Source organism: Lactuca saligna, chromosome 4 (assembly GCF_052625555.1).
Source record: "Lactuca saligna cultivar CGN05327 chromosome 4, ASM5262555v1, whole genome shotgun sequence".
Taxonomy (NCBI): domain Eukaryota; kingdom Viridiplantae; phylum Streptophyta; class Magnoliopsida; order Asterales; family Asteraceae; genus Lactuca; species Lactuca saligna.
Genome location: NC_136420.1, coordinates 252,922,568 through 252,932,393, shown reverse-complemented (window position 1 = coordinate 252,932,393; position 9,826 = coordinate 252,922,568).

The window sequence follows — 9,826 nt, the reverse complement described above, 5'->3', positions numbered from 1 at the left end:
ATGTCTCGAATAAGTTGGCGACCGAGACTGTAACCTGGCCATTTAGAGGAAAGATTTCCCCAGTGATGTCTTCTTTAGCCTGTAGCTTCTTGACATAGTTGTCGTCAAAGGTCACATAGTATGTCTCTTCAATCTTTCTCGAACGCTTGTTTAGGACCCTGTATGCCTTGGATGTGAGTGAGTAACCCAGAAATATTCCCTCGTCGGCTTTGACATCAAACTTGTTGCGTTGTTCTTTAGAATTAAAGATGAAGCACCTTTAGCCGAACACATGGAAAAATTTCACATTTGGCTTTCTGTTGTTCAGTATCTCATATGGAGTGAGCGTGAACCTATTGTTAAGATATGACCTGTTCTGTGTAAAACAAGCAGCCGGAATAGCATCAGCCAAAAAATAAAGAGGTAAGGAAGCGAAACTTAGCATAGTTCGGGCAGCTTCACACAAAGATCGGTTTCGTCTTTCGACTATTCCGTTCTGTTGCGGTGTGTAGGGAGCTGAGAAATTATGACTAATTCCCTTTTCTGCAAGAAATTCTTCAAACTCCCTGTTCTTGAATTCGAGACCATTGTCGCTTCTGATGTTGCGAACAATCTTCTTGAGTTGTACTTCAATTTTCTTGATAAACACTATCAGCTTTTGAGTCGCTTCAGATTTTAGCTTTAGAAAGAACACCCATGTAAATCGTGAAAAGTCATCAATGATAACAAGAATATACTTGCTACCACCGATGCTTTCGATAGATGAAGGACCACACAAATCAATATGAATTAATTCGAGTGGTTCAACAACTTTTGTGTTGATTATAGATGGATGACTTTGACGACTCTGCTTTCCCATTTCGCATGCAGCACACAGATGATCCTTGTCGAACTTGAGCATTGGAAGGCCCCTTACATGACCTCCAGTAACAAGACGGTTGATATCTTTAAAATTAAGATGAGATAATCTGCGGTGCCACAGCCAGCTTTCGTCGGATTGAGCTTTTGACAACAAGCATATAGCTGGGTTTCCTTTGATGGGTTTGATGTTTAAGGGAAACATTTCACCCTTTCGCTCTGACTTGAGAATCACTTTATTTGACTTTTTCTCTATGATTTCGGACCCTTCATCATCGAACGAGACTTTGAGACCTGTACCTCCAACAAGCTGAGATACACTAATGAGGTTGTGTTGGAGTCCTTCTACATAAGCCACCTTCCTTATAGTGAAGTCCCCATTGGTTATCATCCCGTATCCCTTTATGGTGTCGAATGAATTGTTTCCAAACTTGACGTTGCCACCATTTGCAAGAGATCTGTATTCCCTAAGCTCCTCTTTCCTCCCTGTCATGTGACATGAGCAGCCACTATCAATGTACCATTCTTCGTCGAACTGCTCGTCACTTATAACCTGCAAAAATTAGACAGATTTAGGAACCCAAAGTTTCTTGGGTCCACGTGAGCTTTGCATGGAAACAGGAGCAATGAGAGAGATATCAACAAGATAAGTTCGTTTTACAAGAGTTGTTTTATCTTTCCTTTTAATGGTGTAAACCTTTATTTTGTTAAGATTAGGTGAGTTAGATTTGGACTTTGGTGTGGATTTATTGACCTTCTGCTTCCACTTTTGCTCAGCTGATACCAATTGATGAGATTTTCGAGAACAAGAAGAATCAGATTTAGAACGAGATTGAGATAAAACAGTGGATGAGGAAGAGTTAGAAGAATGAGAAGAATTAGAAGGAGAGGAAGTCTTGGAAGGAGACTCTAGGTGACCCTTTTGTTTTTGATCATTGGAGAGAACGACCTTAGTGTTTTGTTTTCTTTTGACTTCAGAACCGAACCTTTGCGTTCGGTTGGAGCTGTCTTTGGAACCGAACCTTTGGTTCTGGTTGAAGTCCTTTTCAGAACCGAGCCTTTGGTTTCGGTTGATTTCTTCTTGTGAACCGAACCTTGGGTTTCGGTTTTTGTGACTTTCAATCTTTCCTCCTGGATTGTTTTCATACTTCAGATTCTTGTCTTGATGAGTGAAATATGCATTCTGGGAATGCCAGAATTGTTTCCTTTCCGAAAGGTTCTTCCGGTATCTGTTGTTTCTTTCTCTCTTCATGTTCCTCATCTGAGAAGGTTGATGATGAACATTTGCTTTCGTATTCGGTGTCTCCCTAGCTAGTTCCTTTTGAACTGTAGGAGTTTTAATTTGAGCTGAGGAAGTAGAGGGAACGCCTTCTTTTGCCGAGTGATCATTCTTCTGAGGAATATCTTTTGTACCACTGGTGCTCGGCTCATTGAAGTTGTTCGGTTTATTCAAGGGCTCAGGTATGTATCTTCCTTTGCTCTTCCAGGAAGTTCTTTCAGATAAACCAATGGTTTCGTCTGCATTATCAATTGGAGCTTCCCAGAAGTACTCATCACAGCCATCAGCATTGTCTTCGTTTACAATGGCTACAAGTTCAGCTGTTTGATGTTCAGTTACTCCTGTCACCTTGTAAACTTGATTTGGAGTGGTCCTGACCCTTTGATACACAACAGCTTTCTCAACTAATTTTGGGGACTTTTGATGGGACAACCGAGCGAACTCCACTGAGTTTTCAGAAATTAGATTCTTGTGATTTTCAGGTTCGGTTTTAACAAATTCTGAGCAGTCAACCGTGTCCTCTACAGAAATTTCGCTCATGTTATCGTCCTCGTTAAGCTCAGATGCATTTTCAACATCAATTTTGTTTTCTGAGCTTACGTTGGCGTTTAAAGAGTCAAATTTTTGCATGGTTTCGGTTCTCAGTTTAAGTTTGTCATTTTCATCCAAAAGATTTTTAAGCATGTCTTTGTGATCTTTGGATTTAATGAAGGATTCAATTTTGTCCAGTCCATACATGTAGGTGGGATTGATATCATCAGACGATATCACACTCTCACAATTATAGGCTTCAGCATCGATTTCATCTTCCTTAAACTCTAGGAAGGGCAAAATCATGCGGTGAATCCTTTGTCCTATTTCACAATCCAAGTGAAGCTGAGTAATATTAGAATACAGACGTTTAGCAATTAAACAAAAAACATTTTGTTGTTTTAACAATTTCAAATTGTCTCTTTGCAAATAAATGTTTTCATCTTTAACTTTGACTAATTCCGACTCCTTTAACTCTATCCACATTCTCCGCTCCTCACTCTTCGACGCCGCCCTGCTCAATTGATCAGTTAGGTTAGAATTTGTGACCCGAGTTTGAGTTAAGCTACTATCTAGATGAGATATTCTTGTATTGATGTTTTTGAGTTCTTTCTCATAAGAGGATGATGGTACTTTGCATGAAATAAAAACAGATTGTACCTTCTTTATCAGTTCATCGAGCTCATTGAACTGCTGGCTGAGCGGTTTGGCTGTAAAGCACATGTCCTCTTTTGCTTTCTGTCCATCACTGCCTCCATCGGTGTTGTATCCCCTCATTTGAGATACGTCAGAAACCATGAGGCATTTTCCACCACTGCTTTCTTCCTTAGACAAGTAGGCCTTTCCATGAGTAGGCTGCCTCACTTCCTCGTCTTCTGAGTCGGTAGACCAAACTTCCGTGCTACCGAACTCATCACCTAGAACAGAACCCTGCACAATAAGAGCATTCATAGGCGGGTTAGCAGCAGACTTCTTCTTTCTCAACTCATCCAATCTTTTCTGCAACACGGCTTCCTCGTCGTTCCCATCATCTTTTTCAGCCATTTTCTTAAGGACACAGTCCTTAGCATAATGATTTTTCCCACCACAATAGAAACAGCTCACTCCAGAGTCGCCATCCACCTTCGGTTCCTTCTTGTGCTCCTCAGCTTTCGGTTCATTAATCACCTTTTCAGAGCTGTAACTCCCCTGCCAGTTCTGGTTTTTGTTGTTGGGGAATCTCTTCTTTATGAACCTTTTGGGATTGGACACCATCAAGGCATAATCCTCTGATGTGAGATCATATTCTTCCAGGTTGAGGTCTTCATCCTCCATAACAGCTTTACTTTTTGACAGGAGGGCTAACGAACCAAGACTGGAAACGACGTTCTTTTCTTGCACCACGATCTTCTCTTGAGACTTGAGAATTCCCACCAGTTTCGCCAAAGAGTATGATTTAAACTGCTCATGGGCTTTAACTGTGGAAACTACTGCTCTCCATTCAGACCTCAGACCATTCAGGAATGTAACCTTCTGTTCGATGAGCTTCCTTTCAATATCGTGTTTGATCATCTTGCTGAGAAGATGATTGAAGCGATCGAACGTCTGGGTCACAGATTCTTCAACCCCTTGCCTGAATTCTCCAAACTCAGATAGAAGCAAAGTTTGAATCGAATGTTCAAGATATTCGTCTGTAGAATACAGTTCGCGAAGTCTATCCCAAACATCCTTTGCCGTCGTGCATGAGCTAACCAATCTGAATGTATCGGACTGAAGGGCGAATCTGATCAACCTTAATGCCTTGATATTGCACTGGAACTTATCCTTTTCATCTTGTGCAATATCTTTCACGTCCTTTAGCAGATCATTGTACTCTTTTTGTGTCTTGATGATTTTGGACGTTGCAGAATGAGAAAACGGTCCATTGGTGATGGCTTCCCAAATCAGATACCCATTCTCCTCCGATCCAATAACATAGTCTTCGAAGTGATGTGCCCATACTTCATAGTGATGGGTGTATAAGATCGGAATCTTTGTCGTCGAACCAATGTTGTTGGAAATATTAATAAGGTTTGATTGTGTCGCGTCCATTATGATCGTAAAAACCTGTTCAAAGATCAGACTTGTAATAAAGCAGATTAGGGCAAAGTAATAAATATCAAGATACGTCAATAAAGAGATGACGGGTCAATAAATACTGATGATTGCGGAAAAACCCTAATGGAAATCTTTTTCACAGAAAAGATGTGTATCAATTACACAGCCTCCTGCTCTGATACCAATTGATGAGATTTAACAATCTCTTAATCTATAAAGATCGAATAGATCTTGAACAAGTAAGTAAACAAAGACGATAAAAACACAATAATAAGAACGAGACAAGATTGAATCAAACGTGTCGAATGATTAAACAAAATCCTCAGAAGAGCTCGATTAAGAACATCAACTGTAGAGGATTGGAAGGTTACAAGAAAGATCAAAGAAACCTGTTGTCGTCTAGATGTATCGTTATTTTTAGATCTCTAAAGAACCTTGACCTAATATGCATGCAAGCGTAAACTTATATACAAAACATAAAAGGCTCACGGTTGGAAAGGCCCAAACCGGAATACAAAATAGCATAATCAGATGAGCCCAAAAGACGCAATCTTCAAAGCCCAACAGACTTTTTACAGTTACTATATTGATTTCTAAATTTTTTAGTATATTTGTTAATGTTAATATTTTTAGTGTAATATTATCTTAATTAAACTACTATAATAATATGATTAAGTTTGGTATGATTTAAACTATTTATAGTATGACTTTTGACAGTTATTATATTGTTTTTTAAAATTTTTTAGTATATTTATTAATGTTATTATTTATGGTATGATATCAATTTCCACCTATAGATCTAATAGATGTTCTTATTTTTTTACTCTTACAACACAATTCACCAACAAGGAATCGGGAAAGGGAAGATTACTGCATTGCATTTCGTGACATGAATTCATGTTCATTGTACTTCTTCCATCTGTTGTAACTAGTGTGTGTATAATCTTCTTTTGGCTTCTGTTTGAAGTGATAAACTTATTCTCTTTGAAATGATAATCTTCTTTTGACTTTTGTTTCAAATGATAATCTTCTTCTTTCTTCTGTTTGAAGTGATAAACTTATGTGTGTATATATTTGTTTGTGACACCGTATATATGTATGGGTTGTATATGCAAACTACTAATAAACATATGAAAATATACTCATTTATAGCACTATTTGAACTTCAAGCTTTTAACACTTTCGTCAAGAGCATTGGCTATTAAGACTCTATTTTTTGTTGCATAAAATGGATTGTCAACCTGATAATTATGACTAGCATTATTTTCTTTATTGGTATTGCAATCGAATAGATAAGGCTAAGAGTGGATGTGTTTGTTATTTCTGTACTTGTTGAGGTTGCCCATATGCATCTTTATTTTTCTGATTTCCTTGTTGGTGTGGATAGAGAGTAGAGATATAAGTTGATTGGTTTATATTTGTATTTATGTACTTTGTTTATAACCAATGCTCTTAGACATTTCACATACATGAATACGGAGTATGGTAATTACATATATGCTCTTTTATCCCTTTGTTGCTTAAAGAAACGTGACATAGAGTAGAAATTGGGAATTGATTTTCCTTTTTTGGTATTATGGTTTTGGTTTTGTTTATAACTATTTAATCATATTTGTTCATGATGTATATATTGAAAGGTTCACTGTTTCGTAATACATAATATTATAGTTAATAAAATAATCACTTCTTGTATATTGTCATCCGTTTTGTTTCTTTTGTTAAAAATTATAGTTAATAAAATAATCAAATGTAGTATATTATCATCCTTTTTATTGTTTTTGTTAGCTTTACTCACCATACAAAAAGGATATACTTTTTCATTGCTGTTTCCTTTTCATAAAATTCATAGGGAAGATCTTTGTTGTGATAACCAATGAAAAAAAAAAAAAAATTGTGTCACGTTCACAAGTGAAAAAGCCAATCCATTTTAAATCATAAATTACAGTTGATATAGTTGAATGTTATAATTAAGTGTAATGGAACAAAAAATTAGTCTTGAGATAAAATCATATTTTTAAACCACCTAAACTTCACCAAAACAAGCATCACGTCCATTGGCAAATTGTATGGGGTTCACATATAAAAACTTAAAAGTCAACCCTTCCTAACATGAGTTGTAATCATCCAATTTTATAAACAGTTGTGAAACAAATAAATAAACCACAAAAATATAATAGTAAGTGGATATTTTTTGCCACCTAACCTTATTTATCATTATATGTTTTGAAAAACTAATACAATATGCAAGGTTTTGTTGCATTTGTACCATATTGTTATATGGGCTGGTAATGTATAATAATTCGTTTTTAATCCTTCATATTTGGAAAAAAAAATCACTAAGATATAAGGATGGTAGTTCGGTAGACCTTACTAGGAAATAATATTTTGTTTTTTGAACATATTACTTAACAAATTGTCCTGTATTAAACTTAATCTACACCTAAACTTCTTCGTATTGTTTAAAACAAGCCCTTACTAGGAAATTAAATGTTCATTATGGTTTCTATCTTAACCATTTCAAAAAAAAGTAAGATTTAATTTCAATTTTGACAATTTTAATCAATCACATCTGATTTTCTTTTTGTAGAATCATGAACAGTCACATTTATGTTGATGCATTTTCATTGCAACTAAACTTCCATTTATGATATATTTTGACACCCGTCCGTGTGGATTTCATTTGAAGATACGTAAACTCTTCATTGTTCTCATTGATCAAAATGTATGTTTAAAAAACCATTTATATCTTATTTTCATTTTCATAATTTACCATAAGTATTTTGTTTATAAAAATATTACATTTTCTATTAGATAGAGAAATTTGTAGCAGTTGTTTCACAACAAATGATGCGTTTTATTAATGGAGAAAATCTATTGGGTGATGTGTTCTCTTTAAACCATTTCCAAATCGAACCAACCTATGTTGAGTATCCGAGGTATCAAGAATACAGTTTATTATGTGGTGATTTGATGATTAGGATCAACAATAACAAACGGTTTAATCGTTTGGCCGATCCTATCAATCATGGTTTCCGATTTTTCCATTGGTTCCCTTGATTAAAAGTTTAATCGAGGATCGAATAGAGAGAAAAATGATCGGTAAATTTAATAACTTATATATTTGTAGCATTCTAAAGTATTAAAATAATAACAAGTTATCCTTTTAATTATCGCTATTTTTAGATATTGTTGGAAAAATCATCAAAGACAAGCGAAACTATTCCCGTTACTTTGGTTTAATGTCATTAACTTCATTCACATTGTATCTCCAAGATGGCCCGTAAGTGTTTATTATTATTATTATTATTATTATTATTATTATTATTATTATTATTATTATTATTATTATTATGATTATTATTATTATTATTTATTATTATTATTATTATTATTATTATTATTATGGGTTTAAGTAATTTTTGGTCACTTAACTTTTGGTTTTGTGCTCATTAGGTCACTTAACTCTCTTTAAGTTTTAAAAGGTCATCAAACGTTTGATTTTGTGCTCATTTAGTTACTTAACTTTTGTTTTGGTCACTTATCTTTTAGATTTGTGCTCATTTAATCACCTAACTTTTAAAATTGTGGTCATTTAGTCACTAAACTTTTGAAAAAATTTAAAAGTTTAGTGACTAAGTGAGCACAATTTTAAAAGTTATGTGACTATATGTGACCAAGCCAAAAGTTAAGTGACTAAATGAGCTCAAAGCCAAAAGTTTGATGACTTTTTAAAACATAAAAAGAGTTAAGTGACTAAATGAGCACAAAACCAAAAGTTAAGTGACCAGAAATAACCTAAACCCTATTATTATTATTATTATTATTATTATTATTATTATTATTATTATTATTATTATTATTATCATTATCATTATCATTATCATTATCATTATCATTATTACACTAAAAGAAATTTAGATGACTTTGGAAATATTTGATTATAAATATGGGGAGTATAATAAAGATGAAACTATATATAACCGCACAGACACGTCATCAGATTGGGAAGACTTGCTATGCAATAAAGAGAAAATATATCATATTTGTTTCTCAGGTAAAATTGGTTCATTTGAATACAAGTAAGTTTTTCTAGGAAATTATATACTTGTAGCGATAGTAAAATAACTAAATCAATCCGTTTTAATAGTTTTTATATTATTTTTTAGTGAAAATTTTGATATCAACCGAATTAACCAACGTGGAGATCTAACCGAGGATGCCCAAAGCATTTAACATCGTGAATATGCCTAGAAGCATTTTTAATTCCGTGTGAGACATTTGTGGTGTTTTTTTTGACAACTTTTATGAGTGCGTTGCTTTTAGAGTTGATTTACATTAATGTTAGACATGTGATGAATTTTTTCGTGTATGGTTTATTTTTCTTGTGTTGCATTATGACTTGATATATAATAATTTTTGGATATCTATGGAAATTTTTGATAAACATCTATTAGTTTCTTGTATTTTTTTATTGTATTGATTGTGTGAAACACACACATACATGACTACTAAATCACATGGTCTATATTGCAAAATCTTACATTCTTGATGATATAATAAGTGTTTATTCTTAACATTTCCATTATAGTGTGCAATGAGGACTGTAGATAAGGAAACGAAAACTGTGATGATTTCCAAAACGCGATAGATATAAAAAAAGGTATGTCGCTTATATGAGTATATATTTGCATTTATAATATATGACTATTTATCAAAATAAAATATTTGTAGAAAATCGAAAAAAGATACAATAGAAACTATTACGCACGAAAAAAGAAGAAAAACAAAATGAGAATGATAGCTAACGGTGAAGGATGTAGTCAACCTACAACACTCACAAGTTGCACTACAATAGAGACAAACGAAACAAATATCAACGAAGATTCCTCTGTGAGTGTTATAAGTGCAGCTTAGAGGACCAATACTTATAATAAAGAATATTATCAATAAAGAAAGGAACGAAATATGATGACAAAAAGAAGAGTATACGCCTTTCAGGAGGATCCATATGATTTTGTTTATGAAAACATCCGTATGGAACATCGTATATTAAAGACTCAAAACCCTTGTGTTCATTGTAGAGCAAAGCGACTATAATATGAA